The 8,778-nt window shown below is 44.6% G+C and overlaps 1 long non-coding RNA gene across 4 annotated transcripts in view; it reads right to left on the bottom strand.

The window, feature by feature from the left end:
* Nucleotides 1–7,630: 7,630 nt before the first annotated feature.
* The window catches only part of LOC132663580 (uncharacterized), a 105,982-nt gene continuing 104,834 nt past the window's right edge, over nucleotides 7,631–8,778 (bottom strand). For 3 of the 4 annotated variants that reach the window (XR_009603136.3, XR_013551816.2, XR_013551814.2), the window contains one exon: nucleotides 7,631–8,092. This is a non-coding gene — a long non-coding RNA (uncharacterized LOC132663580). Of the gene's footprint in view, nucleotides 8,093–8,523; nucleotides 8,708–8,778 lie in introns of those variants that run through there. The other variant, XR_013551815.2, reaches the window with a different exon arrangement.

The raw sequence follows: 8,778 nt of genomic DNA, 5'->3' as shown, positions 1-8,778 counted from the left end.
CATGCAAATCTTGATTACTTTAATCTCACATGCATTCAGTTCGCCCCTTTGAGTTCTTTCCGGAGATGCAATTTCTCATCATCTGTGCAAGCAAAGCAAATGCAAGCAGCGGCTACCTCACAATCACTTGGAATCCTCCACAAACAAAAATTGTCCCGTGTTTCGGGAGATTTCGTCCTGCTGTTGTCATGTGCACCAAGGCCACCCAGCTGGACTCATAAATGCTATTACTTAAGAGGAATCCCCAAGCGATGTGGAGAAAGTTGGCAATCATATTTTGTTTTGAGATTTTTGTTTTTTCATCAGGCAGGTGTACTTAGCTTCACAGGAGAAGCATTCCTAAAAGGAGTTGGCTATATTGTACATTTTATAAAGCAAATCTCATTTTAACATTGATTTCCTTTATGTCAGAGATGTTCTCCCAAATCTTTTGGTCTTCTTGCTTAGTTGTGATGACTGTGCAGACTATGAGGCAGGGGGAAGAGCTTCTTAAGGGCCAGCTGCCTCCCTGGAAAGGACAATCAGACAAACAGAGAGCTTCAAGCCCCAGACATTTGAATTCTCTCCTGTGAAGTCCTGGTCCATTCCAGCTCAGACAACCCCTGACCCCTCAGCTACCATGAACTTGTTGGTGAGGCAACAACAGGCAGAGACGTGCCATGGAGAGATACCAACCCAAGGTGCCATTTTGTTTCAGCAGAAGACCAGGCGCTGAGGTGGCCCAGTGGGGCCTGAGGGACCTGGGGGTGCAGTGAAGGTACTTGGAATTTGGTAACAACTAGATGGAGGTCAAATGCAAGTTTCATTCAGGCCTGGTGCACTCAGCCTCAGGCAAGTCAGGTCTGTTTCACAAGCCTGTTTCCCCATTTGCAAAAGAAGGGTAGAAATACTTACCAGGCCAGTGGTTGTATGGGTTAGACACAGTCTAGCACCAGGATAAGCAACTTTTTGTAAAAGGTCATATGGTCTTTTTCACAAGGACTCACCTCTGCAGACGTAGCATCAAAACAGCCATAGGCAATGTGTAAATGAGTGGGTGTGGCTTTGTTCCAATAAAACTTTATTTACAAAACCAGGCAGCTGGTAGATTTGACCTGAGGGCCAGCCTGGCCACAGTCTGGTTAGGGTGCTGGACCTGGCCTGCTTCCCCTCGCATCCGTTCACAGGCCTCACGAGCACCTCTACAAAATTCAGTTCCCATCTTTCTCTGCCAGCTGGCTTCTGGATGGATCCAGCCAATGGGAGGCATTGAGAATGGGGAATTCTCCATTCAACCTGAACAAGCATTGGCTTGTTCCACTAGACAACCTGTTCCTCCACAACCCCAGCTCTCAGCTCCTGCTTGGTGGCTGCCTCAGCTCAAGCTCCAGTAGCATCATCTCCTCCTCCTGGCCACTCTCCAAGCTGCCTCACTATCCCGATGGCTTTCCAGTTCTGTTCGCGCCTTTGTCCCTTGTGTTCAGTGGCCTCTATTGAACTACGGTGTGAGCTCATTCGTTTCCCTGATTGGACTCTGACTGCAAGAGTTAGTTCTCCATAAATCGTTCATGTTCTTAATTTATTCATCTTAACACTCTGGAGATTTTTAATTTCATGAGGTAACATGTCTGCATGACAGATGTCCCAAAACAGGTTCTCATAAAATTCCCATCCAGTGAAATGGAAAACCTCAGCCATTCAGTCAACAAGCATATGTTGAGTAGCCGTTGTGTGCCAGGCACTGTCGCAGGCCCCAAGGTGTACAGTGTAACAAATTAGTTGATGATTTAACCATCATCCAATCCAACCCCTTCATAGTCACAAGGGAAAACAAGAAAAAAAGAAAAGATAATCACAGCTAATGTTTACTGGGAATGTAATTTGTCCCGGGCTCTGGTTTAAACACTTTGCATAAATGAACTTATTTCATAACACACTTATGAGTGTTATGAACACTCATAACACCTCAGTGAGGTAGGTAGTATTATTATCCCCATTTTAGAGATGACAAAACTAAAACACAGAGACATAAGACAACTTACCCAAAAACATTTAGCTCATGAGTTGTGGAGTTAGGAATTGAACCCAGGCAGTCTGACTCCACATCTCAAGCTCCTAATCACAAAATATGGTACCTCCCTCCCAAGAGAGTGAAGAGCGTGCTCAAAGCCATGGTAATTGGCATAGTCATGACTAGAGTTAAGTTCTCAAGTTCTAATTACATGTTCCAACCATTAGTGAATTGGCAGCCACTGCTGTAATCATTAAGGCAACAATCATCCCTCTAGAAGAAAGAACAAAAAGCCATTATATGTCTCTTTATAGTCTTTAATATACTGCATAGAAGGATACAAAAGTCGATAAGGAATCTGCTGTATCAGCCATCAACAAACACTTTCAAAATGTTCAATCTAAAGAACACTGGAAAAATCACAAAATCAAAATTTTACAGGTGAGAGATTATCTAGTTAAGTGGTTTTGAAATATTTTAAGTTTTGTAACTCTTTCTTTAAATAAGTTTCTAGGGGACCCCCGTATGTAAAACAGTCAACAGATAAAAGTGGACCTGCCTCGGCTGGGGTAAATAGAAGATACTAGAAGGCTCCTCTCTCAGTTCTCACCTCCACTTTCCACAACCCTTGAGTAGACTCCCCAGAGCCCAGTTTGAAAGCCATCAGTGCTAGCTCACCCTGGTCTCTCTGAACCCCTAAGAAGTGGCTGGGGGCACCTGGGTGGCTCAGTCGGTTAATCGTCCAACTTCGGCTCAGGTCATAATCTCATGGTTTGTGAGTTCGAGCCCCATATCAGACTCTGTGCTGACAGCTCAGAGCCTGGAGCCTGCTTCGGATTCTGTGTCTCCCTCTCTCTCTCTGCCCCTTGCCCACTCACACTCTGTCTCTGTCTCTTTCTCTCAAAAATAAATAAACGTTAAAAAATTTTTAAAAAAGTGATGGAACTTCCCCAAGGTCATAGAACAGTCAAGATCAGAGCCCTGTCTCAGAGCCCCTCACCAATCCTGTTTTCAACATCACCACTGTATGCTCTTCTAACTTGGTTTTCTGGGAGCTGTGAATACCTTTGCAGCAGACAAGTGTCTGTGTCTTTTGAGCCCCTCCACATGGGCAGCCATAAAAGAAGCTGGGATGGCCAGCAGGGGGAGGATACATGGAGCAGAGCCTCAGCAAACTTGATGGAGCCCACCTAATTTCTGAGGATCTAACAATCCCCAGCTACATGGTCAAGACTGCATTGAAATAAATGGAGAAGAAAACAGCTCTCTGATCTACTTGGGGTAACACTCCAAACTGCTCAGCAAGACCCATTTCCCAAGACATCAAAAGCCCATGTTCCTAGGACCACTGTGAGCTGCCGATGCACATCCGCATCCCCAGGCTTGCTGTTTGCAGTCATTTTTATGGCATAACAGAGGGGCTCCCACAGAGCTGGAGCCGGGAATCAGAGGGTGTCCGCGGGCTTCCATGGTGCAGTGGCTTTTACACAATATGTGTTTTTCTGAGGCTTTCCCCTGATGTAACCAACAACCTCCAGCTGCCATTTAGACTTCATGGGGGTTCCCAGATCTCAGCAGGGAGAAAGGAAAGCCCTGGAAACCCCAGCTTTGAAACTGCTCTCTTAGCCTAGGAGACCAATCACGCAGAGACAAACCCGTGATGACTGAGCAGCAGAGCAGGCTGAATAGAGGAAGCAGGGTGGTAACCAGCCTCCCCCTCAGCCTTGTTATCTGCCATAGGCATTCCAGTACAGTGGCCAGAGCAAGGTCATTGAAGGTCATGGTCGTAAACCAAGAGAGGTTTCACCTCCAAAATCACCAGCCAGGTTTCACATCTGCGGCTTCACATCTTCTCTCTGTTCAGATTTCCTCTCTTCCTAAATAAATTATATTACCCAAATTTCCTCTCCACACTCTACTGAGGTACGCCGTTCCTCTTATGACTCCTTTTCTCTGGATGGTTTATTTTCTTTGCCATTAAGGGCTGGTTGAAAACCCAGAAGTTTTGCTTGAATTACCATCAAACCCAGTCGTATAAAGACATAAGGGACTGACAGTTTTCCATTTATGGATTAGGCACTCGTTATTTTTCTGGCTTTTAACAGCTTTTCAATCTAACTTGTCATTCCAATGTTCTTCCCATTCCAAGATGACAGCAAAATTGGACATAGACTATGCACTTACAGCTGCCCTTCCAGAAACACCGAGTACCTAATGGTTTATGAGGTTATTGGCTTGTGTTTTTTCTAGTAAATTCTTTTAAAAATTCCAGTAAATTGGTTAAGTTCGTGCCTTAGAGAGGAAAAAAAATAGTCAATGTCCTTAATTGCTCTCTCATCTTTTAGGGTGTCCTCTCGTGGGAATGGGCATCATCAGACTTGGCCAAGAGTCCAACATTGTCTGCCTTTCTTTAATGTTGCAAATGTTCCCTCTTCCTATTGTTAGAAGACTCTGTAGTCGTGTGCCTGACTTAGAAAACTTCATTTGGCAGGCAATGCCTGAGGCCCATGATGCAGCAGGCTCTACCCTGCCCCACCCCGGATGCATCCACAGTCATCATTCAGTTGCAGGTTGTTGCTCTCTTTAAAAGGTGGGGGGAAAAGTAGCACCCATCTCTAACTGGTGGAATAATTTGTGGAGATTTTGTTTTCTTCTCTTTCATGTTTTTTTCTAATTCTATCATGCATTTCTCTTGGAATAAAAAAAAATTATTATCGGCACTTTTGTGATAATCATCCCCCTGTGCTTTATTCTATCACCTGCTTACCCATTTCTAAGCAATACACTTTTATTTTTGCTTATTTTGAAATTTCACACAGAAATAATCATACTTTTAAAAAGTTTATTAAATAAAGGACAAAAAGGTGACAATGCAGAAAGAAGCTATCTAAAACTACACTGTCCAGAGGCACCTGGGTGGCTCAGTCAGTTGAGTGTTTGACTTTGGCTCAGGTCATGATCTCACAGTCCGTGAGTTCAAGTCCCACATTGGGCTTGGTGCTGACAGCTCAGAGCCTGGAGCCTGCTTCGGATTCTGTGTCTCCCTCTCTCTCTGCCCCTCCCCCACTCATACTCTGTCTCTCTGTCTCTGTCTCTGTCTCTCTCTCTCTCTCAAAAATAAATAAATGTTAAAAAAAATTTTTTTAAGCCACACTGTCCAATATAGTAGCCACCAACCGTATGTGGCTATTAGTACTTGAAGTGTGACCAGTCCAAATTGGGATGCGCTGGGAGAGTAAAACATACATGAGTTTTTGAAGACATACTTTAGTATGAGAGAAGGAATGTGAACTATCTCATTAATCCTTTTATATTGAAGACTTGTTGAAACAGTAATATTTTAGATATACTGCTTTAAATAAAATAAATCATCAAAATCAATTTCACCTGTTTCTTTTTACTTTTTTAAATGCAGCTACTAGAAAATTTTTAATTGCACATGTGGCTTGCATTATATTTCTGCTGAATGACGCTGGTCCACAAACTCTCTGAATTCCTTGCATTCAAAACCACAGTTATAAATAACATTTGATGATTATCAGACATCCATTTCAAACCACTAATTTTGCTGTTGTTTCTTTTTTTTTTTTTCCTTTTTGATTTCCCCTGAGTCTAACTCTTCATATTACCAAGGACTCCCTCGGCACCCCCTACATTTCTCTTCTAACAACTCTCCTGCCAGCCAACCAAAATGAACACTGTACCAATTTCTCAGCGCCCTCCACAAATGGCCAGTGTTCTCATCCTCCAGTTCCTCTGACCTTCCCTTCTTTTCTTTCCACCTCCACTTCTCCTGCCCTCACTGCTAAGACCCTGCTCCTCCACACTCACCCCGTTCTTCCATCGAAGACATCTGGAGGCTTACACAGGACAGATCCTCGTGACATCACTCACAGCCAACTCACCACTGCAAGAAGGCCTTTCACTCTCCATACAGTTAAAGGCTTGACATCTCATAAAACAAATAAACAAAACACAAAACACAAAACCTCATCATTATTTCTGCTCTGCAGCAGATTCTTTGGAGAGACAGGGGATCCATCCTGGGGCTCCTGCAATCACAGGCTGATATCCCGGCAGATGTGCGGACCTAGACCGGAGGACCTCTCCCTGGTTACCCATGCACCTCTAAGCAACTTGACCCCCACTGCCCCCAGTAGATTTCCTCTCCCTGAAGGCAGACTTCTGTACCCAGTGGTTTCCAGGGTTCCCTCGGCGATAATTTTCTACAGCAAGAAGTTGATTGTTTTGTTCCTTTTATTGAAGTCTCACTCCCCTCATCAGCAAAACCAGAACAACGGCAATGCTTACCCTGCCTGTGATGATAAGCACCCTGCCTGATACATATTATTTCAGACAAGCACGCTGGTTTGTGCAACAACCGGTAACAGCCCCTATGGGGGCACGTTGAGCTCATTTTAATGAATACTTAAATTCCATAGTTATTACTTCAGAAAAGTGGTGCTGAATTTATTTTGACTTCCCTTGGTTCAGACATTCTCTCAGTTTCCTCTCTTCCCGGCTGATTTCGATCAGTTTCCAATGGCGACGTGATGGCAGAGTCACAGCCCATGCAGGTCTCATTTTCAGCTCTCCATCTCCCATTACCGCTCTGCCCAGTCTCCTTCCCATCCTTTCTCATCAGACCCAACACAAGTGCAGACAGAATTTTGAATGATCCTCTTGCCCACTTGGGAGACCCTGCCTCAACCTCTTCATCACCAGAGCACGGAGTCTTCTCACCCACTGTCTGAGATCATTCTCCGCCCCATCAGACATCCCACAACTGCACATGGAATTTGGCAAACACTAGCCACATGCAGCTATGGAGCTCTTGACCTGTAGCGAGCCCCAACTAAGATATGCCGAAAGTGTAAGATATACCCAGATTTCAAAGAGTAAGTGCAAAAATTAAAAAGGAATGTATGGGGCACCTGGGTGGCTCAGTCGGTTGAGCATCCAACTTCGGCTCAGGTCATGATCTCGAACTCCATGAGTTCGAGCCCCACATCAGGCTCTGTGCTGACAGCTCAGAGCCTGGAGCCTGCTTCCGATTCTGTGTCTCCCTCTCTCTCTGTCCCTCCCCTGCTCACGGTCTGTCTCCCTGTCTCTCAAAAACAAATAAACATTTTAAAATATCATCCTTAAAAAGGAATGCAAACTATCTTATTTAAAAATTGTTCTATTGATTACACATTGAACTGATAATACTTTAGAAACATTGGGTTAAGTAAAAATGTGTTATTAATATCAATATCACCTGTCTGTTTCACTATTTTAATGTGACTACCAGAAATTTTTAAACCACGTCTATGGTTTGCATGATAGATCTGTTGTATGGCACCGCATCTCCAATGGTTGGCTTTTGTTAGTTACTGCTTCGGAGCAATATCAGTCTTCCTTTCACACTACTGCAACCAGTAAATTGAACAAATGGATATCTTGTATGTAAGAATAAAACAGCCTTATTTTCTTCTCCCACTGTTCCTTTAACTTGCTCAGCAGTGTTAGTTTTCCCCTGCCCCTGGATGAAACTTGCCTTTCTGGCCACTCTTACAGAATAGGACATCTTAGAGTCAACTGATTCCCAACACACAACTTGGAATGTCTACTTCGAATTTCTAACACGCATACTAAGAAAAGCTTCCAGGTTCATTCCAAGTTTCAAGGACTCACCCTTCTCTAGACAGAATGTGTTGTTAAAAGAAGAGGGAAAAAAAATGCTGCAGTCAGTGAAGGGGGCAGGGTCGTTGCATTCTTCTGTCCTCCCCTGTCACTCTTCCCCAACTTGCCAATCAGGTTTCTGATTCCTCCAGTATGGGAGAGCAGACTTGGAGGGAGGTGTGGTGCCCTTGAGAACAGGCTGTGGGTTCCCTGGGCCCTGGCAGTGCGTAGAGTTGCCTCTTCCTCTCACACAGATTCTGGGAGGTCTTTCAAAGCCTCCCTCTTTCCTAAGGGCCACTCACCGGAAACTTCTTTGGTGTGGTTGATACGTTCTCCTCCAACTTTCTGTTGACTCTTTCTTCAGCCAAGAGGAATCCAGCAATACTTTCACTTCTCTCTGATGAGGCTTCTTTATTCTTTTCTTAAAAGGTGTTTTGACTGAAGTATAACATATACATAAGTGCACCACTTGAAAAGTCTCTAAGTGAGTGAACGTGTGTGCCCCCCACCTGAGGCAAGAAATAGTCTGCTCCCTTTTATAATGGCCCGTCTTGGACAAGGTCTAAAACGCCAGCCCTTCCTCTGGTGTGGCTGCATCTGGTCCTGGAGATGCTCACGCACTCTTTGCCCCCACAAATTCTGGGAGGAAGTACCCAGGGCAGGAGCAGCCCTCCTTCATATCCACCATCAGAGCAGGAAGCAAGCTTTCTGCTTCTTCAGCTCTGAATCAGACACTTGTCTATTCAGTGGCTGAGACTGACATCAAGTTCACTGAGTGGACTCAATGTCCCTCCACTTGTTTGAGGGGGAGGGAGAGGCATCTCTCCTCAACCTTTCCTCTTAGGGTGTGGCAGGGGGGGGACTCATAGCAAAGCAATGATTTTCACCGAAGACACTTCCTTCCAAATCCCTTTCTGCATCCTCACTCCCTGTGGGGGAAGGGGAACCCCACCCAGGTCTCAGCCACCTGTTTTGAACATGTTCATCTCGGTCTGATGCCTCACTTCGTGTCTTCTATCTTAGGATGTCAGCGGAAGCATGAGTTCTCATGTCCTATTTTAGCACCAAAAGCACCTAGTCACCTTCTCTTCTCTATTCTCCCCTTCCATCAGTAAAGAAAAAAG

This window comes from Panthera onca, chromosome D4 (genome assembly GCF_046562875.1).
Source record: "Panthera onca isolate mPanOnc1 chromosome D4, mPanOnc1 haplotype 2, whole genome shotgun sequence".
Taxonomy (NCBI): domain Eukaryota; kingdom Metazoa; phylum Chordata; class Mammalia; order Carnivora; family Felidae; genus Panthera; species Panthera onca.
Note: the sequence above shows the minus strand (reverse complement) of the source record. Positions and strands in the feature narration are given on the sequence as shown.